At 43.2% G+C, this 26,943-nt stretch overlaps 1 long non-coding RNA gene across 4 annotated transcripts in view; it reads right to left on the bottom strand.

Annotated features, from left to right (window-relative positions):
• Positions 1–26,943, bottom strand: part of LOC110741457 — a 149,488-nt gene that overhangs the window by 103,897 nt on the left and 18,648 nt on the right. For all 4 annotated transcript variants that reach the window (XR_002517680.2, XR_004177810.1, XR_004177809.1 and 1 more), the window contains exon 3: positions 4,448–4,505. This is a non-coding gene — a long non-coding RNA (uncharacterized LOC110741457). The remainder of the gene's footprint in view (positions 1–4,447; positions 4,506–26,943) is intronic.

The following is a 26,943-nucleotide window of genomic DNA, read 5'->3' as shown; positions in this document are numbered from 1 at the left end:
ATCTACTCATCTGACAAAGGAGGCTAATATCCAGAACCTACAAGAACTCAAACAAATTTATACAAAAACAAACAACCCCATCAAAAGTGGGCAAAGGATATGAACAGACACTTCTCAGAAGAAGACATTTATGCAGCCAACAGACACATGAAAAAATGCTCATCATCTCTGGCCATCAGAGAAATGCAAATCAAAACCACAATGAGCTACCATCTCATACCAGTTAGAATGGCAATGATTAAAATGTCAGGAAACAACAGGTGCTGGAGAGGATGTGGAGAAATAGGAACACTTTTACACTGTTGGTGGGACTGTAAACTAGTTCAACCATTGTGGAAGACAGTGTGGCGATTTCTCAAGGATCTAGAACTAGAAATACCATTTGACCCAGCCATCCCATTACTGGGTATATACCCTAAGGATTATAAATCATGCTGCTATAAAGACACATGCACACGTATGTTTATCACGGCACTATTCACAATAGCAAAGACTTGGAACCAACCCAAATGTCCATCAATGACAGACTGGATTAAGAAAATGTGGCACATATACCCCATGGAATACTATGCAGCCATAAAAAAGGATGAGTTCGTGTCCTTTGTAGGGACATGGATGCAGCTAGAAACCATCATTCTCAGCAAACTATCACAAGAACAGAAAACCAAACACTGCGTGTTCTCACTCATAGGTAGGAACTGAATAATGAGAACTCCTGGACACAGGAAGATGAATATCACACACTGGGGCCTGTTGTGGGGTGGGGGAAGCAGGGAGGAATAGCATTAGGAGATATACCTAATGTAAATGATGAGTTAATGGGTGCAGCACTCCAACATGGCACGTGTATACATATGTAACAAACGTGCACGTTATACACATGTACCCTAGAACTTAAAGTATAATTTAAAAAAAAAGAAACCAAATAACAATATGATCAAGATAATATAGACAAGATACTAAGCTTTACTGAGCCATGAATTTGTTTGTTGTTGTTGTTGTTGTTGTTTTGTTGTTTTTAGACGGAGTCTCGCTCTGTCACTAGGCTGGAGTGCAGTAGCACCATCTCAGCTCATTGCAACCTCCAACTCCCTGGTTCAAGTGATTCTCTGGCATCAGCCTCCCGAGTAGCTGGGATTACAGGCATGAGCCACCACGCCCAGCTAATTTTTGTATTTTTAGAGAGACAGGGTTTCACTGTGTTGGCCAGGATGGTCTCGATCTCCTGACCTTATGATCCACCCTCCTCAGCCTCCCAAAGTTCTGGGATTACAGGTGTGAGCCACTATGCCTGGCCACTGAGCCATGAATATTTGATTAATCACTGAATTCTGCTATCTCACCAACAATATCTGTTTCAGGCCCCACCTCTTCCTAAGGCATGGATGGACTGGGTCGGGCAGTGGCATGGAGCAAATACACGCTCTGGACAGCTGAAGCCAAGTTATGATGATGGGAGTCATCACTAGGGCTTAATTTAGATTTTCAGCTAGTGTTGGAAACGTGATCAACTTAGAGAAAGAAGCTGCAGAAGAGGCCCTTCTCCTTTATCCCAAACAAGCTTCCACCTGAAAATTTCCAACAATCACTCCCTAAACACGGGATGGCCACTGACTGAGAAAAGCTATGCAGGAACTTGTTTTTGCAGTTCAGATCCCTCATTGGATGACTCAGAAAAATGGTCAATGGGAGAACTGAGAAGAAAGAAGGGTTGGCAGGAAAGATGAAAAACTGTTTTGAGTCCAGAGGGTCTTGGTTTTGAAAATATCAAATTTTTCGTCAAGAAGAAGATGCTCTTCCTTTCTTAATGGTTCTTTCAGTCATTGGGTCACCAGGATTGCCCTGCTCCCACCTTCACAGCCAAGTCATGTCTCACAAAGGCAGCAGGGAGTGAGGAGAGAGGCTGTTTTGTGGGAGTCAGAGAATAAAAAGATGTGCATGAGGTAGTCTTGGCCTAGTCACTTGATGAGGGGGATCAGAATGAAGTACAGAGAAATCAAGTAAATAATATGTAACATGCTTCTCCACCCCCATCCAAACCCACTGAACTTCTTATCCTAGTCCTTATAAGAGGAGGGAATTTTAACCAGCCGGGTGCAGTGGCTCACACCTGTAATCCCAGCACATTGGGAGGCCAAGGTGGGTGGATCACCTGAGGTCAGGAATTCAAGACCAGCTTGACCAACATGGTGAAATGCCATCTTTACTGAAAAAACACACAAAAAATTAGCCAGGCATGGTGGCGCGTGCCTGTAATCCCAGCTACTCAGGAGGCTGAGACAGGAAAATCGCTTGAACCCGGAAGGCAGAGGTTGCAGTGAGGTGAGATCCGCCACTGTACTCCAGCCTGGGCAACAAGAGCAAAACTCTGTCTGAAAAAATATACATAATAATAAAGAAAGAAATTGTAGAAATTTTAGGGGTCAGAAGCCCTGGGTTCAAGTCTCCACTATGCCACTTATGAGCTTAGTGACCAAGGCAGGTCATTTAACTTCTCTGATTCACTTTTTCTTAATTGCCAAATTAAGTAGTAGATGGAAACTAGGTTGTAAATCATGGTGGAACGCAAGTCTAACTGTGCTGAGAGCCAGTGAGATCACACATGCAAACACCTTGTATGTATTATAAAGCTTATATCCACATTAGTTAATTCACTGCACTTCTCATTCCACAGACCCTCCTTTATTGTATTTATAGGCCATACAGGTATGTGTGGATGTCACTGCTGATGAAGAAAGGCAGTTCTCCCAAGGGCCACACTGTGAGCCCTGGCCAGCGTTTCTGAAACTCCATCCTTTCCTCCACTGGCTCCCTTCCTTCACGTGACCCTGTACTGTGTGTGGAGACAGTCTCATGTTCCCAGACCCAGCCTCACATCCTCACCACCACCAACCTCATAACTCATGGATAGTGTACAAGAGCATCAACATTTGCCCATGAGGTGATTTTAAAAAGCTATATGAGTCCCTGACCCTGAAGCAATGAGAGAGAGGGAGAGGGATTCGAATAAAGGCAGTTTATGAAAAAAAAAAAAATTGACATTTGCTACCTTTTGGAGAAAGGATGATAACAGTTGTCATCATTGGACAGCTCCACTGAATAAATTGTGAAGTGATAGTGGAAATGCAGATAAAGATGTGTTTTGATACCCAACTGTCACAGGTCACACAGGTTGATGCCTATAAATCTCAATATTTAATAATATGTACTAATAATATGTACTAATTAACAAGATTCCTAATTCACAGGGGGGAAGGTGGAAGGATTTTCCCCAATCTTACCATTTCCCGTCCCCACAATGACTTTTGAGTTGGAGTTTGAACCATGAGATTTCTGTTGGCTAGTATCACTCGTGCAGAAAAGAATCCCAGAATCTACCATTGGAAAAGCTCAAAGCATCTGATGTTCACTGTATTATTCCAAGAATTACAATACAACACCCCCTTGGACTTTACGAAGTGCCAGAATGGACTCAAAAAATAAATAAATAAAACCAGCTATCCCAATCATTCCTTGTTACAGGTGAAGAATCTGAAAGGCAGAATAAGATGATGCAGCAAGCTAGTGGCGATGCGGAGAGGCAAACCCAGTCTCTGGTTTTTAGGCAGGTCCCCTCTCCATGATCCATGCTGGGTCCACCAAGCTATGGGTGCAAAGGGCCATTCACAAAGAGCCTCTGGCTCTGCTGATCCCCTTCAAAGCCATATTTGATCTTCCATCTCCATCCTTTTCCATCCCACTCCTCAACGGCCCAGTTTTATAACCCTCGAACTCCAACTAGGCATTGGAAGAATATCAAATTGTATTAAGAACATTCATTCCTTTCAAATACAATCAGAGCAAGGCAATTGCTACAACATCTATCCTTCCAGAACAGACAAAGTACTCACTTCCCTCAACACAGCTGACCCTCATTTACTGTGTCTAAGTAGAATGAGTCCTGAGCATCTGTTTCGTGTGAATAAGGAAAACAAACAAGTCAGTGTACCATATCTGAATTTTAATAACGTCTGGCTATTATACAGCAAGGTTGCTGTACTATGAAAACTTGTTAAAGTGTGACTCATCCCACACTGTTTTCACTGGCCACCAGGCTCCCAATTAAATACCAGCCAGTGAGCTGAGTGTCTAATGAGAAGCCAGGAAACCTCATTACCGATAAGGTTAATATAATTAGTTACTTTTGCTAAGTGCCTGTGAGTCGCTCCCCAAATTTAAAACACAAATAGAAAACACGAGTGGGAGCATTTCCTTCACGTGTGGAATTCCTTGTGGCTGTCTCTGTCCACCCATTTCCCCTCCTGAGTCATACCTATCTGTAAAACACCCCTGTCTACCAGCAACCAGTATTTTACAAGACATACTATTAAAAAACCTCAAAACCAGGAACAATAGGATGTGCTCTCTTTTGTAGATTTGCAAATCCAATAGAACTGCAGGCACTTACGTGCTGTAGGAAAAGTCCTCTGATCCTGCAACTGGAATGTGTTCTCACGTTTGAAGCTCTGCAAAAGAAAGAAAAAGAAAAGTTGAAGTTTCACTCTAACGTAGGAAGCAACCTGTTGAGCAGCTGATGGCATTCAGGGACCGTCAATGCGCGGGAAGTGCAGCTTGTGCCCTGAGGTGTATCGGACTCAGCAATCCACCCAGCTGCGAGCATCTTGGAATAGAGGCTGAAAGGTACTGTCTGGAGAGAGAGTCACTCACCCGCTCCTTCTCACCATTCCCCCAGGACAGCTTTTCTCACCAACTACAGACTTTGGCCGGTGACTGGAACACATACACTAACTCTCACAGGACTCCAGCAAAACAAAACATGAGTGTACTTTCAAGTGTTTGCGAATCCAAACCAGAAAAGAAAGAAATCTGAACGTGCCAGCCAGCATTACAGTGATGGTCCTCATTCTTAATGTATGTGAACCCCAAGGCCTACTCTGATTTTTAAGCAATTAAATAGTAATGATCACAGAGAGTCCCAGGCCCACATGTAGATAACAGTGTTTAGCTGGTGTAGACAGGATGATTGCAAATGTACAGCAGAACTGGTCATTAACCATCCTAATAGTTGTTTTACAAATATAAATTAGAACATAATATTTTGCAATTGTATCCTGAAATAAAACCTATCACCAAAGTAAACTGCAGATTTGAGATACAATGATAAAAGAACTAGAAGAAAATGTGGGCAAGTAGTTCCGTAATCTAAGAATGGGTTCATCCTTCTAAGTATGAGACCAATGACAGAAATCACAACAGTGATGGATCTGACTGCCTGAAAATGAAAAGCAGTCAGATAAGTAAAAGGAAAAAAATCCAAAAAACAGTAACAGCAATAAAAATTACTAACATAGGAGACTACATAAAAATGAAAGCCTGCAACCAACAGGAAAAAATTCTTGACAACATAAAAAACAAAGAGTGAGTAAACTTAATATATTCAAAGGAATTAAAAAATCATTAAGAAGATGAGCACCTCATCAAAAAAAAAAACAGTCAAAGGACATGGTCTGGCCATTTACAAATACAGAAACCCAAATAACTAATAAACTTATTTTTTTAAGTATAATGTCCTCAATAATCAAAAAATAAAAATGTTAAATATGGATTTTTTTAAATTTATCCAATTGGTGATTTTTAAAAAGAAATACTGAAGGCTACTGTTGGGAAGGACCTGGGAAACCCTACCAACTGCAGGTGGGAATGGTGATCGAGACACACTTCCCCAGGTTCATCCTACAGCACTAGGAGGGATCAGAAGCCCTACAATTTACATTTCATTTGACATTGGAATTTCAAATTTAATATAATGAAACAACAGTGTATAAGCACAACAATGAAACTATAACATTTATCACAGGGCCTTTATAAAAGGGAAATCGTATGGGGTAAAACAACTAAAGAACATCTATAAAACAGAACATTAGACAGGTTAAAATTGTATTGGAAAAATTGTATTGGACACATTCATTGACTGTTAAATTTTAAGGTTGGTTACAAAACAATATGATCTTATATTTATAGACATTATATACATATGAGCACACACCACATATATATATATCTATATGAAAGACATATATACTTATGCACCACATAATGATGTTTCAGTCAATGATGGACTACACATTTGACTGTAGTCCCTAAGATTATGATGGAGCTGAAAAATTCCCATCACCTAGCGATGGCATAGCCTTCCTAATGTCATTGCACATCACATTTCTCATGTGTGTGTGGTGGTGCTGGCATAAGCAAACCTACTGCACTGCCAGTTGTGTAAAATTCGACAACATGCAACTTATGGACCCTACATAATACTTGATAATGATAATAAACAACTATGTTACTGGTTTATGTATTTACTATACTAGATTTTTTATTATTGTTTTAGAGCCTACTCCTACTCATAAAAATAAGATGTTAACTATAAAGCTGCCTGAGACAGGTTCTCCAGGAGGTATTCCAGAAGAAGGCATTGAAATCATGGAAGATGATGGTTCCATATGTGTTACTGCCCTTGGAGACCTTCCAATGGGATAAGCTGTCATAGTGGAAGACAGTGATATTGATGATCTTCACCTAGGCTACTCACATGTTTGTGTTTTAGTTTTTAACAAACAAAGCTCTAAAAACAAAAAATGTTTAAAATAGGAAAAAGCTTTATAGAATAAGGATCTCGAGAAAAAAATCTGTGTACAGCTGTACATGTGTCTGTGTGTTAAGCTAAGTGTTATTACAAAGCAGCCAAAAGTTTTCTAAAACAAAAATTAAAACATTTATAAAGCTAAGAAGTTGCAGTAAGCTAAGGTTTATTACTGAAAATAATATTTTAATAAATTTAGTGTAGTCTAGGTGTCCAGTGTTTATGAAGTCTACAGTAGTGTACAGTCATGCCCTAGGACTTCACATTCACTCACCACTCACTCACTGACTCACCCAGAGCAACCTCCAGTCCACAAACTCCATTCAGTGTCAGTGACCTATGCAGGTGTACCATATCATATTTTTACTGTACCTTTTCTATGTGTAGCTATGTTTAAAGACACCAATACTTACCATTGTGTTACATTTGCCTACAGTATTCAGCATGTAACATGCTGTACAGGTTTGCAGCCTGGGGCACTAGGCTGTCCCACACAACCTAGGTGTGTAGCAAGCTCTTCCATCTAGGTTGGTGCAAGTCCACTCTGCAACGTTCACACAGTAATGACGTGGTCTAACAACGCATTTCTCAGAATGGATTCCTATCGTTAAGTGATGCATGACTATTCTCAGAAAAAAACAAAAAGGAAGTAAGCTAAAATGTCAGCGGTATCTATAATGAGATCATGGATGATATTTATTTTATTTTTATTGCTTATCAATAGTTTCTAAACTTTTTATAAAACATGCAACTTCTGTAACAATTTTTTCAAATTCTGGGGTTTTTTTAAATAGAATTTTACAAGGTTACAGGAAAAACAAACAAACCAACAGGCTTGTGTTTTTCCCACCAAACTAAATGATTTTCATTTACTGCTTCCAAGGATTATGCAGCCTCTCTCTCCCCTGATCTGCATCCAACTCTGTAATAATTTCCTTCACATCATGAAAAAATTATTCGAAACCCCAAGCTCACTCATTCAATTAACTCCCTACCTCTTCCTTACTCAATATTCAATTAACATTGAATCACTTTAAGTCTTGCTATTTTAAAACTTGCTCTGGTTAATCTGTTTTTTTAAATGGCTAGTTCTTCTTTTTACCTCTGAGTCTTTGTAAGTGGCTGAGCATCAGAGGACATTTGGAAACAAGGAGTCTGGTGAGTCTGCACAGAGATGCTTCACTCACCTTCCGGTGTCCACTGTAAAGATGCATGGGTATGGACAGCACAGTGGAACAACGTAGAAGCTTCCAGCTTGGAACCACGTGACATGTCCAGGAAAGCAAGGCATGGTGTGACATGAGAATGCCTGGCACAGGTCAAGCTGAAAATCTTTTTTTTTAATGTCCAGACTGTGCAATGCAGGGGCTCTGGCCCCTGTCTGCAGTCGGACCCCAGAGTGGCTTTGGACAAGCAGTTTAATTGATCTGGGCATCAGTTACCTCATTTCTAAAACTATGAATGACATCTAAATCAATGGTAGCTTACGTCCTTTTCAACCCAAATTATGTTACTCTAACACACCCCTTGAAGCAGGTCATAGCCCAGTATCATTACAAATGCATTTCCTTTTGTTACCATGTATTCTGAGGGTATTTCATATTTCACAAATTGTTCCAATGTTCATCACACCTTATGAATAATGGACTTATTTTATCATTTTCCTCAGGTTGCCTCCATCCTTCATTTTCTCCCCTATTCCATCTTCCCACGTTGATTTAGACTACATATGAGTCATTTATTTATCTCTACAGACTGGGGACTGACCCTTTGTTTTTTAACCTGAGGGAAGTTCATCATGGGAAATGTTTTCATCTATTAAAACTTATCACACATATTGTTATTTTAAGTTTAAAAAAGAGACAGTCAGAAAACAGAAGAGTAAAGATTATAAAAGGTATCCTTTAGGTGACCCAGAATAGGGCTACCTTTCTGTAAAGTTTGCAAACAAAAGAACTATTTTCAATCCAAAGCAAAGACAATCTTCCTGACCCCCTCATCCAAGACAAAAGAGGTCATTTCTATCTCAAAATGCTGATGAGGGTACAGAAAAACTGGATCCCTCGTAGGTTCATTTACTAGTGGGAGAATACAATGGCATAGCCACTCTGATAAAGAGTGTAACAGCTTCTCATAAAACTAAATATGCACTTACCGTATGACCTAACAATTATACTTTTGGACATTTATGCCAGAGAAATGGAAACTTACATCCACACAAAAACCTGTGCACAGGTGTTCATCACAGCTTTATTCGTAATAACCCCAAACAGAAACCAGCTGGACGCAGTGACTCATGCCTGTAATCCAAGCACTCTAGAAGGCCGGGGTGGGAAGATTGCTTAAGCCTGGGAGTTCAAGACCAGACTAGGCAATATGGTGAAACTCCGTCTCTACAAAAAATATGAAAATTAGCTGGCCATGGTGGCATGTACCTGTGATCCCAGCTACTTGGGGGGCTGAGGCAGAAGGATCACTTGACCTGGAGGTCTAGGCTACAGTGAGCCCTGATTGCACCACTACACTCCAGCCCCAGTGACAGAGCAAGGCCTTGTCTCAAAAATAAAATAAAGAGAAAAAAAGAACCAACTAAAATGTCCTTCAGTGAGTGAATGGTTAAACAAACTGTAATGCATTCGCACCATGAAATCCTATTCAACAGTAAAAAGGAACAAACTATTGATTACACACAATAACTTGAACGGATCTCAAAGGGTTATGCTGAGTAGGAAAAAAAAAAAAACTCAAAAGGTTGCACCTGTATGATTGCATTTACACAACATTCTTGAAATGGCAAAATTATAATAGATAATAGATTAATGGTTGCTGGGAGTGGGCATGAGGGGAAGCGGGTGTCTGTGGCTACAAAAGGGTAGCAGAAGGGATCCTTGTCGTGAAAATGTCTAGTATCTTCACTGTGGCGGTGGTCACAGAAGTCTACACAGGTGATAAAATTATTGGAATTAAATATACACAAACACACAAATGAGCACGTGTAAAACCAGTAAAATCCAAATACGGTGACTGGATTGCATCAATCTGAATTTTCTGGTTTTGATATTATGCTATAATTTCGCAAGATGTTGAGAGAGAGAGAGAGGAAGATGGAAAAGAGAGAGATAGTAACAGCAAATACACGGACAATGAAGAGCTAGAGAATGAACCTGAGGATTGAATTTTTCCTGTAAAATGTTCTTATCAAATGGAAATGCAAATCTTCACAGTCCACATTTCCTGAAATTTTACATTATTCCTAACTTTAGGTGTTCTATTTTGTGGTGGTTGTCATGGTGATATTTAAAGAGGGAGAACTGTACAGTGCTATACAAAGGATCCTATTTTCTCCAGAGAGCTGGAATAGCATTTCCTTAGCGTAGCATCTGCCACTGGTTTCCCACCCACGTGGCGTGGCCCACCTCGGCGGTCACCTGCAGACAAAAATGCCAGGGAGTTGAGACTTCAGGAGCAACCCTCGAGCAATGATGGACAAGGGTTGGTGAGCGATGCTGCACCTTCCTCCCCAACCAGGGGTGCCTCAAGGTATGCTCTCCACCATTTCTCAAAGGTACCCCACAGGTTGAACCCCAGCTGCCCTCCCCAGGTTACTGCCCACAATCGCACCTCTTCCTTCTTTCCTGTCACCCTCTCCCTCATTCCGTCTCTCAAACCAACCACTTAAACCCAGTTCCTTGTCTCAGGGTCTGCTCTTGGAAGGATCCAAATAAAGATTCTTACACTGAAGATTCCTAGGTACCAATTCCAAGTTCCTGATCTTTAACAACTGAGCTTCTCCTTTTCCTAATCATTACCAAACTCAAAGAAACTGCAACAAACCTCATGGAGATATAACAAAATCTGATTTGTTTATTTAACACTGACGACAATGCCCTCAGGTAAATACAGGCCTTGGCATGTCTGAAGGGTATCTGTTTACCTGGTAACAAACATGGACGAGGGCCATTAGGCTGTTTGTTTAATAACTAACTATAGATATAGGCTGGGTGTGGTGACTCACGCCTATAATCCCAGCACTTTGGGAGGCCAAGGCGGGCAGATCACCTGAGTTCAGAAGTTCGAGACCAGCCTGACCAACATGGAGAAACCCCAACTCTACTAAAAATACAAAATTAGCTGGGCGTGGTGGCGCTTGCCTGTAATCCCAGCTACTCGGGAGGCTGAGGCAGGAAAATCGCTTGAACCCAGAAGGTAGAGGTTGCGGTGAGCTGAGATCACATCATTGCACTCCAGCCTGGGCAACAAGAGCGAAACTGTGTCTCAAAAAAACAAAACAAACAAACAAACAAAAACTTACTATGAAGACTTTCTCTAATCGGTTCCATTCACTGAAGCAAGTCTGCATTCAGTGTATACTTTTTCAGAAAACTGACACACTTGTGTTCCAGTTCTAGTTTCTAGAAGGAGCCCATCCTGCAAACCCAGTAGACCCATCCAGAGAGCTGAGGTGTTGGTTGGTTTCCAAGATGCCAGCTAAGTGACTTGGGAAAGGCAAAATAAAGCAAACTCTGCTCAGAAAAATGAAGAAAGTAAAAGAATGTTTTGAGAGCCGGAAAAATTCTAAATGCAGTCATCTTTAGGTAGACTTGGGAAATTGGTTCCAGGACCCCCTCATACACCAAAATCCACACATACTCAAGTCCTGCAGTTAGCCCTGTAGAGCCCTCATATGGGAAAAGCCAGCCCTCCTCATTTGTGGGTTTTGCATCCCACAAATACTGTACATATAACCCACCTAGATTACTAACCAGCTGCAGCCCTATTAATTAATACTTTGAATCACTCTTGCCTCAGTTTTGGCTGGTGGTAAGGCAGCTCTCTACTGTCATCATTTTCAATGGTTCTGCTATAAATACGTCTATGTGTGTCTACTTAAACAGGCTAATATCTAAATATACTTCTATAAGCAGGTGAATGGAGCAGCTGAAAGAAAGTGAACTGGACGTCTGAATATTTAGACCTGTACCTGGGGAGCAGCGAGAGGCAGGGAGGCAACTTCGGTCAAATTCCTCAGACTTCCTGGGTCTCCGTTTACTTAGAAGCAAAATAAAAGGCTTGAATCAGATAAGACAGGAAGGCAAGCTCTGTTCCAACTTGACAAGTCTGTGATTCTAGATAATGTTTTTGTTTAGCAGAAAGGAGATCTGTTGATAGTATTATCATCCGTGCACTGATTCACTGAACATTCCCTAAGCATCCTCTATGTAGCAAGCACTGAGCAAGGGATACCAAAGTGTCACCATGCATGAATAGATAGCCTGGTACAGGCTCTGCCACTGCCCTGATTCTCACCCCCACTATTCCCTTCATCTTGGCTTCATTTACTTCAGGCCCAATGTTCCAAGAGCCAGTGTCCACCAGGCCAAGCTTAGGACATGTGCCTACATGTCCAACAAGATAGATGGAAAAAGGATCTGGCCTCCATCAGCTTTCTTGGTGGTGGGCAGCAGAGCGTGGCTATCACCAGGAACTACCCACCCACCAAGAAAATGCACAATAGCAAATTGCTCCAACAGGAGATGAGGCCACACAAGGAAGAGGGGGATTTGAATGTGAGACAGCCAAAAGAGGACACGTGTCATCCACATCTGCCTCCTTGAGCTCTCTGACACTCAGTGCCAATGTGTGACTACACCTGTGCACTTGAGGGGAAGAGAAGAGCTTTAAACTTCATCCAGCTCTCTAAAGATGCTGACAGAGGCAGAGAGAAGCTGCACCTGAGGGGTCTCCCGCGCTTTGGGGACAGATAGCTTTCCACTTCACTTTTCATCATGTTCTCACATGAGACGTGGCCAGGAAGAAGGCCCTCAAGAATCTGGAGGTGGAGACTGGGATCTCCTTTCTGGATCTATCTGACTCTCAGTGTTTTGTCACCACCCCACTCTCAGAGGGCCAGCAGAGAAAATATTTAGGGCAGTATTCAGGACAAGGTGCCATGCAGTACGTGGGTTACCAGACGCATGGGGAACTTCCCAGCATTTCATGGGTGAACACCACTGGCTGTGCTGGCCTAGGTTGGCAGTGGGTTTGGCCCTCCCCCAGTGTGTCAAAAGTTGACAGAATCAGGCTGTCCCAGATGCTGGTGCCATTGTACCTCGTACCTACTTGGTGCTGGAAATCTTTCTGTCTCCACCACTCCCTTCGCTCCATCTCCGCACTCACTCACTAACCAGTATCCTTAGAAGACCATTGTAAGAGAAAGTTTGACATTTTGTACTCAACCCTTAAGTAAGTAAACCTAAAATTCATATGGGAACACAAAGGATCTAGAATAGCTAAAAGAAGCTTGAAAAAGAACAACAAAGTTAGAGACATAACACTGCCTGATTTCAAGACTTATTATAGCCATAGATAACAACATAATGTAGTATTGACATCATGATAGACAAAGAAATCAATGGAATAGTATAGAGTCCAGAAGTAAACTCACACATATATAGTCAATTGATTTGCAGCAGAGTTGCAAAAGTAGGAAAAGAAGTATTTTCAACAAATGGTCCTAAAATAATTGGATGCATATGAGCAAAAACAAACAAAATGAAATATAAATAAATGTTTTAAAACTCTCATATTTAAATTTTACATAGGCCTGTGATGCATTTTCAGTTAATTTTTCTTAGATAAGCATCCAAAAACATGCTCTACAAAAGAATAAATTGATAAATTGATCATCATCATAATTTAAAACTCCTGTTCTTCATAAAACACAGTGAAGAGAAAATATTTGCAAATCGCAGTATATAAAAATTTAGAGTACTTAAGAACTCTCAAAACTCAATAATAATAAAACAACAAAAAATTGAGTGAAGATTTGAATATATGCTTCAACAAAGAAGACAGACAACTTGGGAGGCCAAGGCAGGTAGATCACCTGAGGTCCAGGATTCGAGACTAGCCTGGCCCATGTGGTGAAACCCCGTCTCTACTAAATATACAAAAATTAGCCGGATATGGTGGTGCATCCCTGTAATCCCAGCTACTCGGGAGGCTGAGGCACAAGAATCACTTGAACCCGGGAGGCAGAGGTTGCAGTGAGCCAAGATCACGCCATTGCACTCTAGCCTGGGTGACAGAGTGATGGAGTGAGACTTTGTCTCAAAAAAAAAAAAAAAAAGACAGAAATGATGCTCAAGATCAATACTCATTTAGGAAATGCAAATCAAAACTATAATGAAATACCACTACACACCCATTATAATAGCTAAAAATTCACACGTCTGACCATACCAAGTATTAGGGAGGATGTAGAAAGAACCAGAATTCTCATACACCATTTGTAGGAATATAAAAATGGTACAATCATTTTGGAAAAGTTAGGGAGCAGCTTAAAAATTTCAACATAGGATCCAGCCATTCCATTGCTATGTATTTACCCAGGAGAAATGAAAGCGTATGTCAGTGCAAAGCCTTGTATGTGAAATTCACAGCAGCTTTACTGTAATAGCCACAAACCAGTAACAACGCATATGTGTCCATCAGCAAGTGAATGGGTAAACAAATTGTGTTATAACATACACTAGAATAGTCCTCAAACATAAAACAAATGAACTATTGATACATGCTGCAACATGAATAATTCTCACAGTAACTATGCCGAACGAAAAGAAACAGATAAAAGGAAATATTGTATGTTGCCATTTATATACAATTCCTGAAAACGCAAACTTATAGATAGAGAAAGAAGTTAGATCAATGTACTGGGCACCTTCGGGAAGGGTGCAGGTGACAAGGAAGGGATGAAAGAAGAGATTACAAAAGGCAGGAAGAAATTTTTGTGAGTGACCTGTACAGCATCTTGATTATGTGCATAGGTCAAAACTTTCCAAATTGGGCTCTAAGTATATGCAGCTTCTTTTATTTCAATTTTATATCAGTAGTTTTTCAATGAAGGGGAAAACATCTGAATACCATGAGCCTTCCATAAGCAGGAATCAGCAGGTTCGAGGCTAAGCCATAGAACCTTTCTGACTATGCTCCTCCTGAAGCCCCGCTACCCCTAGAAGTAAGTACTATCCTGTGTTTTGTGGCTGACATTCTCTCACTGTTTTTAAAACTATGTTTACTGATGGGCGCAGTGACTCATGCCCGCCACCACGCCCGGCTAATTTTTTGTATTTTTTAGTAGAGATGGGGTTTCACCATGTTAGCCAGGATGGTCTCGATCTCCTGACCTAGTGATCCGTGTAAAACACTTAGCACTTTGGGAGGCTGAGACGGGAGGATCACTTGAGTCCAGGAGTCTAAGACCTACCTGGCCAACATGGTGAAATCCCACATCTACTAAAAATACAAAAATTAGCCAGGCATGGTGGTATGTGCCTGTAATCCCAGCTACTCAGGAGGCAGAGGCAGGAGAATCATTTGAACCCAGTAGGTAGAGATTACAGTGAGCAGAGATCATGCCACTGCATTTCAGCCTGGGCGACAGAGCAAGACTCCATCTTACACACACACACACACACACACATACACACAAAAAGTTTACTATTTTGCTTATTTAGCTTTATTTTTACTATTTGGCTTAATTTTGTCAGTTGTAACCTTTATATAACAAAATCATATTCAACATATTCTTCTGTGGCTTGCTTCTCTTATTCTATAATTTGTTAGTGATATTCATGCATGCCAATGTGTGTAGTAGTAATAGTAGTGCATTCATTTTCACTGCTGTATAGTATTTTAAAATGTTCATTCTATTCTTCGTGAACATTTGCATTGTTTCCAGTGTTTTACTGTTTAAACATTGCTGTTGTGAGTGTATGTGAAAGAAGGACTCCTAGGTGTAAACCTAATGATAGAATTGCCCTGCCATAGCATATATGCATATTCCTCTTTATTAAATAATGCAAAATGATTTTCCAAGTACTTGTATCAATTTTCCCTCTCACCAGCAGTATATAAGAGATCTGGTTGCTTTATATCCTCAACAACACTTAATATGTTCAGTCTTTTTAAGATCAATCTTGGGTGTGCAAAATGGCATCACAAGATGGTCTTTAATTTCCCTTTCCAAAGATCACCTCTTTGCCTATTAGTCTTTCTTATCACATTCCAGTTCTGAAGGGCTTACGATTCAGGATTGCTCAGCAACATAAAACCAGGGGATAAATGCTTTAGCTGAATCCCTGCTGTTTCGCCATCTTCCAGCTACCCCAAGCCCACACACGGTAACACACGTGCACACACACACACACACACTTAGCACATGTTTAGCATGCAGCACCACCTAATGTTGGTGGAATGAAAAAATGATGCTCATTCACAGCCCTCCCAATTCACAGGGCTCAGAAGGGAACAAAATAGGAACGTTGCCTGTGCAAGCAGAGAAGGGCAGGTGGGGTGTTGGATGAACCCATCTCTTGCAAGTTAGACCTCACGTGCCACTGTTGGGAGAGGTACAGGGGCACAGAAAAATAGAGCCTGGGGGAAGGACTTGTGCCTTGTTTTTCTATTTTATTTCTCTTGGCAATAATTCTCTGTTGTTTGCACTGGAACCTCTCATGAGAACATCAAATGGGGTTAAGGGTGGAGGGGAAAATGATGCAAAACAATGTCCATCAGGCCGGGTGCCGTGGCTCATGCCTGTAATCCCAGCACTTTGAGAGGCCAAGGCGGGCAGATCACTAGGTCAGGAGATCGAGACCATCCTGGCTAACATGGTGAAACCCCATCTCTACTAAAAAATACAAAAAATTAGCTGGGAGTGGTGGCAGGCGCCTGTAGTCCCAGCTACTCCGGAGGCTGAGGCAAGAGAATGCAATGAACCCGGGAGGCAGAGCTTGCAGTGAGCCGAGATCCCACCACTGCACTCCAGCCTGGGCGACAGAGCAAGACTCCTTCCCAAAAAGAAAAAAAAGAAAAAAAAAAAAAGAATATCCATCTCACTCTGATTCATAGAGCAATTTCCACCCAGGACCAAGAACAGTGATTGCAGGATCCTTTACCAACTTGATCAACTTCCTCATCTCGCTGCAATTTATTTGATTTCTGCCTCCATTTTGCCGACAGAGACCAAAGACTGGCCTCCTCCAGAGGGAGAGGAATGAGCTAGGCGGATGCTGGAATGAGTAAGTCCATGGACAGCCTGAGCTTAGTGACAATAATGCTGGGCAAAGCACTCATCATGACAGCCACGTTGGGCTGTTGTCATGACTGGCTGCATCATTAGGTCCCTTCCTCTTGCCTGTTTCCCCTTCACCCTCCCCAGCCACCAGGGGCGTACTCCCGGCAGCTGCCTCTTTGCAGAGTTTCCTTGCACTGAAATTAAACCCATCAAACTGTCAGCCCATGTCATGACGACGGATGATAGAAATGCTGCTATTCAGGCTTCATGGGGAGCGTCTGTTTCCTTTTTTAAATCGCTTTAAAAAGAAGATTGAGAGAACATACCTGCTTGGCGGGCAGAGCAGGATGACTAAGACAGCAACTTCTTTTGCTGGCTCTTCTTGCCCGCTCAGTAGTGCTGGGTGACACTGCCTCTAGAATGTTAGGACCAGAGACAGCAGGAAGCCATCAGGGTGAGGGTGGGGGGCGAAATTCCATAGACAACAGCCTTGAGAGACAGGAAGGAGAAGGGAAGGGACAAAGGCAGGTAAAGTCTTCCCCTTCCTGGAGTCTGCCTCTTCATAAACATCACCCAGCATATTCTGTCTAAGTCCAGAGTCCTGGCCCTTGGTTAAAACTCAGTCTTGCATTCTCAGAGGACTAGACTGGTAGAGATCAGCTTTAAGATCTTTGAACCAAGGCAACTCCAAAGCTTCCAGAATATTAGAGGTTTTCTCCGTCAACCCTTCCAAGTGCATTGGCATTTACAGCGTGGTGAGAGGGGACAGCACGGAACTGAAGGTTTTTTACCCCAAACACAAAGAGGCTCCTCTTTGACAGGCTTATGATTCAGGATTGCTCGGCAACATAAAACCTGGGGGAAAAAGGCATTAACTGAATTCCTGCTGCTTTCCCATCTTCCAGCTACCCCAAGCCCACACACAGGAACACACACACACACACACACACGATGGATGTATAATTGCAACAACTAAATGGCCTGAGACACAGATCAAACATCCACATTCAGCATCCAAGCATAGAGATGGGAAGAATCTCAGCAGCTCTCTCTCCCTTTTCTCTCAATTTAGAGATGAGGACATTGAAGCCCAGATAAATTAAGTGACTTTTCTAAAACTGCGCAGCTTGATAGTGACAAATAAGGGAAAGGGATCCTGGAATCCTTCATTCCTGCCTTGTAGGGCTGAATTTGACCAAACAAGCAACAAAAACTAATTGGCAATTCTTTCTTTGTAAGAACACAGGGAACTCTGAAGCACTGCAGAGAATCACTCCAGAGGAAATACTTATCTGAGATTATTTTGGAAATGGGAAAAGATCAGAGAGCACCTACTTTAAAAACAGATGAAAAGAAATTTATACAGGGCAGCTCTGCCTTACAGAAAACCAGCTTGGAGTGAATGGTTGAGGGAACTCTGCATATGGGCGATGCCAAGTATAGATCAGACTTCAGGGCTCAGCGATGCAGAGGGTCCTAGAATTTCCTCAGCAGCCCGCTGCTGGGAGCTGACCTTCCCCAGGAGCCACAAGAAAAGGCTTTGAGGAACAGCAACATCATGTGAAGCATAACACTAATGATAGTGTTCACTTACTGAGCACATATACCAGGCAGCGTTCTAACAGCCTTATGTTTATAATTTATTTAGCTCTCACGGCAATGCTGTGAGTACATGATAACATTGTCTTCGTCGTAGTTACAGACGAGTGACCTGAGACGCTGAGAGGTTATGAAGCCTTTTGAAGTGGGGCAGCCAGCCCTCAGTGTTAGAGCGCATTTGAATGCAGGAGTGTGTCCCGAATCACGCTCTTAACCCCACTGCTGTCCTGGATGAGGGTCAGGAGATGAGCTTACTCTGCCATGGCGAGATGACTCATTCCAGTTGTCCTCAATGGCTTCTAGGGAGATGGACGTTCTGGACCTGGTCTGCCATAGAGGTGTGGCTTTGGACAAGTGTGCAGTCAAGAGTTGCCTCAGCAGGCCTGTGCTGCCCAAACCCCACACATTCTAAAGATCTTCAGGACTGGCCCTTGACCAGCTCCCGGGAGATCATCTCTGAGCCCTTGGAATATCCTGCTTGATAAGAGTGTCTCTGTATACCTGGGGCCTTGGGCTGCACCAGCCAGTTTATGCTAACAACGTGATTTATGGATGGACTCTTGGGCCACACTGTATCAGTTTGACTTCTGGGGAGCAAGCGAGAGACACTGGGCACTTCATGCTTATGTCACTGCCCCTGACCTCCAAGAGAGCCCTGGACACCAAGGTTCAGGTGAAGTTCCCTAGTCAGTGTGTGTTGTCACACATCGTAGCTGGGTGAATTCAACACTATCAGCCGACTGCACAAGGAGAGGACAACTAAAAGCTCAGACTTGGTTCTTTTCTGCACTTTGCCCTGTGAGCACTTTTCCTGTGCTGATTTTAATCTGCATCCTTTCACTCCAGTAAACTGTAACCAGGAGTGTAACATTTGTTCTGAGTTCTGTGAATCATTCGATTGAATCATCAAACCTAAGTATGGATTTGAGTATCTTGGCACAGCAAGGTAGTCAGTATCCTCCAGGAGCTTCTTATATAAAATGAGAGAGTTGACCTACAGCCCTACATGATTTCCAAGGTTTCTTCAACTCTGTCTTTAATCGTACTTCACAATCCTGTGGGGTTTTTTCCTAGTCTCGTGTGTCTTATTGTACAGTCCCATCTACAGTAGGGATTTCCTGGCTGCTGGTCGCTGACATGACCTCCAAACAAATCAACTTTCCCTGGCAGAGAAGGGGATGTAGTTGGGTCTCCAAAAAATATGTTGCAAAGCCTGCAACACAAAATAATGTTCCAGTATCCATTCTCACCTCCTTCCCTGCTAATAGAACCCTGTTTAAACTGGGTACCTAGGTACATGGAATAAAGAACAAATTTCCCAGCCTGCCTTGCAGCTAAATGTGGCCATGTGACTAAGTGCTGGCCAATAGTATGAAAGCACACGTGTGATGTGGGACTCCTGGGAAATGCCTTAAAAGAATAATGCTCTCATCACCCCCTCCTTCTTGCAGTTGTGGTGCAGGTGTATGGTGACATTTGGGTGGCTTATTGGCCCATAAGGAGGAAACCATGTTCTAAGGATGGCAGAACAAGGAGAGGGAAGGAGACTGGCTCCTGGAGATTCTGCAAAGCCACCTGTCAGCTACGAACTCTCTCCTCTACACTTCTTTCCCCTGAGAAAACAAACAGCATCCATCTTGCTTAAGCCGCTGTTATTTTGGATTTTCTGCCACACAGCTGAGTCTTCCCTAACCAGCACAGACTGCATCTCCCACCTAATGAAAGATTAACAGGGCTGCCAATCTCAGCCCATCCATTGCCTGTACAAGAAAGCAATGATGATTCATTTAAAAGCACTCTATTCAGAATACTATCTTCTCCTATTTCCTACAAATCAAATTACCAAGAGACCAATTGGATTTTTCAAGTCCCTCAAAATGTTCTTTTTAGATGTTCTTGGTATTAAATAGTAACAGAATTTAAATGGCATCAACAAAACACACAGACGTGACTGTGGTGATAAGTTACATAAATCTGTGAGGGAAAGAACCTCACAAAAATACAATGGATGTGACAGAGATGGAAAACAGCAAGTCAGATCTGTGGGATTTGCCTCTGGCTTCTACCACCTGGCCATAGGCAGCAATCTACTCAGGTTCAGGGCCACCTTCCCTGCTGTTAGGGAGAGTAAAATCCAAGCGGATGGGGGAGAAGGGTGGCTGGTTAAAGAACTACAAATCTACCTCAATATTCTCATTTCCTGAACACCCATGGCAGAACCTGAGCTCCTCGAAATCATTAATGGAAGCTGCGTCTCACTCATGCTTCATATTCCTAGTGCCAAGCAAGGTGCCAAGCATAGAAACAGCTCCCTGCCTGGAGGCCTGGCTTTGAGCCCCAGCTCTTCCAACTACGGGTGCTGCTCACCAGGGGACAAAACCTAAGCCCTAATTATGTGCCAGGTACTATGCAAACCACTCTACCTTCACCTTCTGTAACCTTTACAACAACCCTCTGAAGCATCACCGTTACCATGCCCATCTACAAATGAAGCCCATGAGTCATGAAGGTCAAGCAATTGCCCAAAGTCACTCAGCTCCCAAGGTGCAGAACAAGGATTTGAACCCGGTAGTCTGACTTCAGAGTCCATGCACTTAACCCCACTGCCCTGTACGTGGAAAAGCATGACACAGATATTGTTACTGCTGTTGTTACAGGCTCGAAAGAAGGAAGGAAACTAACGATGTGGGGAGGCTACAGCTGGGCCTGGGTCAGAATGAGGTTTGACATCGTATCTATATTTATCTCACATATTCTGCACAGAGACTTATTCCGAATATACAAATGAGGGAACTGAGGCTCAGGAAGGTAAACAAATCCCCCAAGACCTCACGGCCTAGCGGTAGCATCTGGATTTCACTTCAGGTTTCCCTGGTTTCAAAGCCCATGTTCTTTTCATTCCTCAGAGCTACCTCTCAGCCCACCGCAGACAGAGTGACCATCAACTCCTCCTGGAGAATGACATTTGAGGTTCTAAGAGGCAGTCATTGCCATTGATGAGAAAGCTTTTTAGTTGTATTTATTGAAATTATTTAAATCTGAACCCGTAATGTGTATGTATATAAAATGTATATGTATTTGAGGCAACACGAAGAGACCATATATACGGGTAAGAAAATAATTATTGCAGATGGGGGATTAAAATATTGCTAAGTAGTGTGGATAAAATCTTTTGGGTCTGGCACAGAAGTTGTTAAGGGTCTGAGTTGGCAAGCAGGCTCACATGATGCAAATAAGCTTTCATCTTCCCCCATGTTGGCTTAGCCTTATGAAAGGTCACAGAACTGGAGACACAGCAGATGCAGCATTTCCAGCTCATGAGAAGCCCAGCAGCTACCCAAGGATGCAGCTTCTTTTACCTCCTCACCCACATAGGACATGAACAGCTGGTGTGGATGAGAGCCAAGGGGTGGGGGTCATCTGACACAGAGCAGCACAGACCACCCCAACTTCCCACCAATCTTTCATACCACACTGATCAGCAGGCCCCAGGCCCACATGCCAACTCAGAGCCAGCCCGGATGAAGTCTCCCAGGTCACAGACTTCACAGACACAACATCCCTCATTTACTTTCACTGCTGCTTCCACAGAACAATACTGGGGGAAAAGGTCTGCCTCTCAAGTCACCCAGGCCCGATGTTAACACTTTAGTCTCAGGTATCAAGCTAAGAGGCAAGAGCATTCAAGAAGCAACGTTGGGTCAGATGCAGTGGCTCATGTCTGTAATCCCGGTACTTTGGGAGGCCAAGATGGGAGAATCACTTGAGCCCAGGAATTTGAGACCAGCCTGGGCAACATACAGAGAAGCTGTCTCTATTACAACAACAACAACAACAAATAGCTGGATATGGTGGCACTTGCCTGTACTCCCAGCTACATAGGCTGAGTGGGGAGGATCAGCCTTGGAGTTTGAGGCTGCAGTGATCTATTATTGCACCACTGCACTCCAGCCTGGGCAACACAGTGAGACCCTATCTCAAAAAGAAAAAAAATCAGAAGCCATGTTGCATAGTGTGTGCTCTACATCAGTGTTATGGTTTGAATATTTGACCCCTCCAAAACTCATGCTGAAATTTAATTACCAGTGTAAGAGTACTGGGACGTGGGGTCTTTAAGAAGTGATTAGGGCCGAGTGCGGTGGCTCACGCCTGTAATCCTAGCACTCTGGGAGGCCAAGGTGGGCAGATTGCCTGAGCTCAGGAGTTTATGACTAGCCCGGGCAACAGGGTGAAACCCCATCTCTACTAAAATACAAAAAATTAGCCAGGTGTGGCAGTGTGCGCCTGTAGTCCCAGCTACTTGGGAGGCTGAGGCAGGAGAATTGCTTGAACCTGGGAGGTGGAGGTTGCAGTGAGCCAGCCTGAGTGACAGAGCAGGACTCTATCTCAAAAAAAAAAAAAAAAGAAAAAAGAAAAAAAAAAAAAGAAGTGATTAGGCCATGAGGGTTCCACCCTCAGTATCGGTTTAATGCCTTAATTAAAAGGCTTTTTAGAGCAGCGCTCTCTCTCTCTTTGCTCTCCCACCTTCTGCCATGAGACAAGAAGGCCCTCGCCAGATGCCAGCACCTTGATATTGAACTTCCCAGCCTCCAGAACTGTGAGCAAATAAATTTCTATTTATTAAAAGTTATGCAGTCTTAGATAATCTGCTATAGCAACACAAAACAGACTAGGACAATCAGTAAGAACTATGCTGGACCAAAAGTAACAGAAAAACTCAACCAATGTTTCAAACACTGGGTTTTTTTTCACACAACAGAAGCCCAGGAATCCAGTCCTGAGCTGGCAGCTTCCCAGGGGGTAAATCCCAAGGGTGTGGACTTCCATCCATGCTTGTTGCTTTGCAGTTGCCATAGAGACGGAGACGCTGCATCCCATGGCCTCACATTCACACGACAGGCAGAAAGAAGTAAGAGGAAAGGAAAAAGGGGCAGAACCTGTAAGAAGAAAGCTAAAGCTTTCCCCCAAATTCCCAGCCGATGTCCTCTCACATCTCATCAGCCTGAGCTGTATTACATGACCACCATCAGCGGTGAGGGAGTCTGAGACAGCCATCATGCTTAGCTAGGCCCAGAGCTTCCCCCAACAAAATGGGGTTCTGTTTGTAAAGAAGAAGGGGAGATTGGACATTGGCAAGTTGGATTGGTAATATGCAATTTGTTATATATAACCATCCTGAAAAAAATTTTCACACCCACCAGGCCCCACATAATTTTGGGTAGCCCACTCCATGTGCACAGGCCTCTTTTCAATGAACAAAGCTTTCTCCTTCCCCCAGCCCCAGCCTCTCCCTCCTGCCCCCCACAACAGAATACAGGAGGCTAAACAAACACAGGTGTCTGTCCTCAGCATACCCACTTCCTTCCACTAGCCACCAGCCCTTTAAGAAAACCATGAAGGAATTTATATTCCAGGCCTTGTTTTTAGAGTTTTGAAAAGGGCTTGATTTTTACAACTGGAATTGGGAAAGAACGCCCAAGGACACAGCATTTTTCCAACAGAGTGAGAGCCAGCCACCAGTCCCTCAGCAGTCCCTGAATTTGCTTGGTTTTCTTATTTTGACAACTAGACGCTGGCACCTAAGTCATGCTGTAAAAATCTGTGGCTACTATGGCCTGGATATTTCTTAGGGTATCTTGGAGCTATACACAGAGTCTACGTTGGTCAAAACTGTCTTCTTTCATAGGTAGTGAACTCCTTGACATGGGAGACAGCCAGGAAGAGGTTGGCCGGTCACTTCTTAAAGACAATAGAGTGCAATGTATCAGAGAAATGCTGGACGTTCCTTCAGGCTCCAAGAGTCAATGATTTGGATCTTTGTGGTTTGCTTTCATTTCCCTCTCTTGAAACAGCATCAAACAAAATTCAGAGGGCTCCCAACAAAGGGAAAGATGAATCACAGGATTTGGAGACTGGGTGAAGGGAAGTTAGGTGGCAAATTCATCTTGAAGTTGGCTGGGATGAAATTTGAGATGGTTCTCCTGGGCACCAATGTGGAAGTTAAAAAAAAAACAAATTTCCTGAGAAGAGATGCCAACAACAACGTCATGGGGGAGGAGGTAGGTGGGTATTGGGGGTCACCTCTCAAGGACTCCCTAAACCACCTCAGATTTCAGAAGTTATGTATAATCCCTAAATGTTAAATGGGACCAGTCTTTCTTCAGTGGAAATAATTTCCAGAACAGACTGGGACTGTCATCCTGCAGCAGAGACCAGCCAGATTCAGGGACAGAGTGAGTCAGCCCCTTCCTCTACAACCATGAAGTCATAAAAGCCCAGCCCCCCAAACCTCTAGCTCTCATTTTGTGGAGATATAAAGAAAAGGGGGAGGAAATAAGAAAGACTGAGCATGTATCTGAGTCATGCCTGTAGAGAATGAATAGACTATTTAAATTATTGGATTGGGCTGAGTTTATTGGACTGGACTAAATTTAGTTTTTCCTTGCTATTCAGTGGGTTTGGAGACTTAAAAGGATGATAGATCACTTGTAGGAAATGATAGGGCTGTTATGGCTTCGATGCTGTCCCCCAAGAAGATATGCCACCCACCTTATTTGGAAATAAGGTCTTTGCAGAGGTAATGGCGCTAAGATGAGTCATTAGGGTGAGCTATTAAGTGATTATGGCTGTGTTACCAAAAGAGAAGAAGAAAATGACACCCAGGAGAAGAATGTCACGTGTCAACGGAGACAGAGATTAGAGAAATGCGGCCATGGACTAAGGAAGGCCAAGGTTGCAGGCAACCCCAGAAACTAAGAGAAAAACATGAAACAGACCCTTTCCCAGTGCCTTCAAGAGAACACGGTCCCACCCACACCTTGATTTCCAACTTCCGGCCTCCACAACTGCAAGAGAACGAATGCTGTTGTTCTAGACCACCCAGTTTGCCAGCATTTGTTACAGCAGTGCTAGGAAACCAACACAAAGCTTTTTTGTTTGGTTGGTGTTTTGTGTGTGTGTATGAGGCGGAGTCTCGCTCTGTCGCCCTGGCTGGAGTGCAGTGGTGCGATCTCGGCTCACTGCAAGCTCCGCCTCCAGGGTCCAAGCCATTCTCCTGCCTCAGCCTCCCGAGTAGCTGGGACTACAGGCGCCCGCCACTACGCCTGGCTAATTTTTTGTATTTGTAGTAGAGACGGGGTTTCACTGTGTTAGCCAGGATGGTCTCGATCTCCTGACCTCGTGATCCGCCCGCCTCAACCTCCTAAAGTGCTGGGATTACAGACGTGAGCCCCCGCACCCGGCCAAGTCCATTTCTTTAAAAGAGATTATTTACATATTCTGATTAACATCGATGATTCTTTCAACACTGCTTTTCTGAAGCCCCACTTCTGAAATTCAATATAGTCCTTGACAGCCCCAGAACGCTGGCTGGCAGAGATGGAGGCATCACTCTCCCCACCGATTGGTTCACAGTGAACCTAGAGACCTCCGGGGAGGGTATATTCCGGTAGCTCGGAAGACCTCTGGTTGGTTTGGGATCTGGTTTAGAAGGCAACAGCTGATTAAAAAGGAGCGTTTTCAGAAACGGCCTGCGTTTTCGAAATGGCCTGCCTTTTCAGGTTCGTAACTTGGGTGGGCACTGAAGTCATCTGCAACAAGTGTTGGGAATGGAGATTTCTGAACCTCATCGTCAGAGATTCTGGTTCACTTTGTCTAAAGAATGAAATTAAAGAATCTATATCTTTAGCAAGCCCCGTTTAGTGATTCTGGCAAAGCCGATTAAAACGCCTTTCCCCAGAAGAAGCCATGGAGGGATCCCAAAATTCCAAGCGGCAGAGAGCTCCCATTCATTCCCTGGCCACTTGGAAGCTGTCCTAGCGTGGGGATCGGCTAAGATGGAAGAGTTGGGCCTCCTCGCCTGCGGGGTCCCTCGCGAGGAAGATGCGGAGCGCTGGAGCAGCCCTTCCCGGAGCTCTCTCCCCCTTCCCGAATGGGAACCCGGGTCAGGACTTTGGGAGAGCGACACCCCCTAGTGGCCACGTTTAGTTTTTCAGGTACTTAGCAGCAGGCGCCCGGCCAGCAGCTGAACTCCCCCACCTAAAGGAGTGGCACTCCATCAATAACACAGGGCAATGGAGCAACTTATTGTGATCTTGACTCATATGGCAATAAATATGAAATCGGAACACAGAAGCGGAACATCCACAGGAAATGGCAACTGCATTTTATGGGTCTTAAATTTCATACCAGAAGAGAAAATCACTACCGGGCTCTGAAAAGCTGAAGTCAGGGTCTTATTTTTTCAAATCCATTTCAGAAGAAAGCAAGAAAAAAACTGTAGAAGACAGGGTTGAGGTGGGGGGAGGTCAGGGGAGTCAAGCCATTTGGAAAAGCTCTTTGGAAAGAAAATCTCTCTGTAGTTTTAAGAGGGAAAAATTGAGCAGTGTAAATCAAAAGGAATTGTTTTTTAAATGCATTTGATTTTTTAAAGCAGCCAATATCTATTACAAATAAATTGTATTTTCTCCTTCTTCCTACCTCATTCCACTGATTAAATTACAAAATAGTAAAATAATAGACCTCAAAATTCAGTCTCTGCATCCAACCAATTCCTATTGTTTAAAAGCATCTGTGTATTTGTAATGAAATAATTTCATAATTTCACTGAACATCTACTATGTGGCAG

Source organism: Papio anubis, chromosome 13, assembly GCF_008728515.1.
Source record: "Papio anubis isolate 15944 chromosome 13, Panubis1.0, whole genome shotgun sequence".
Lineage (NCBI taxonomy): Eukaryota > Metazoa > Chordata > Mammalia > Primates > Cercopithecidae > Papio > Papio anubis.
This window is presented reverse-complemented; position numbering and strand designations above follow the sequence as displayed.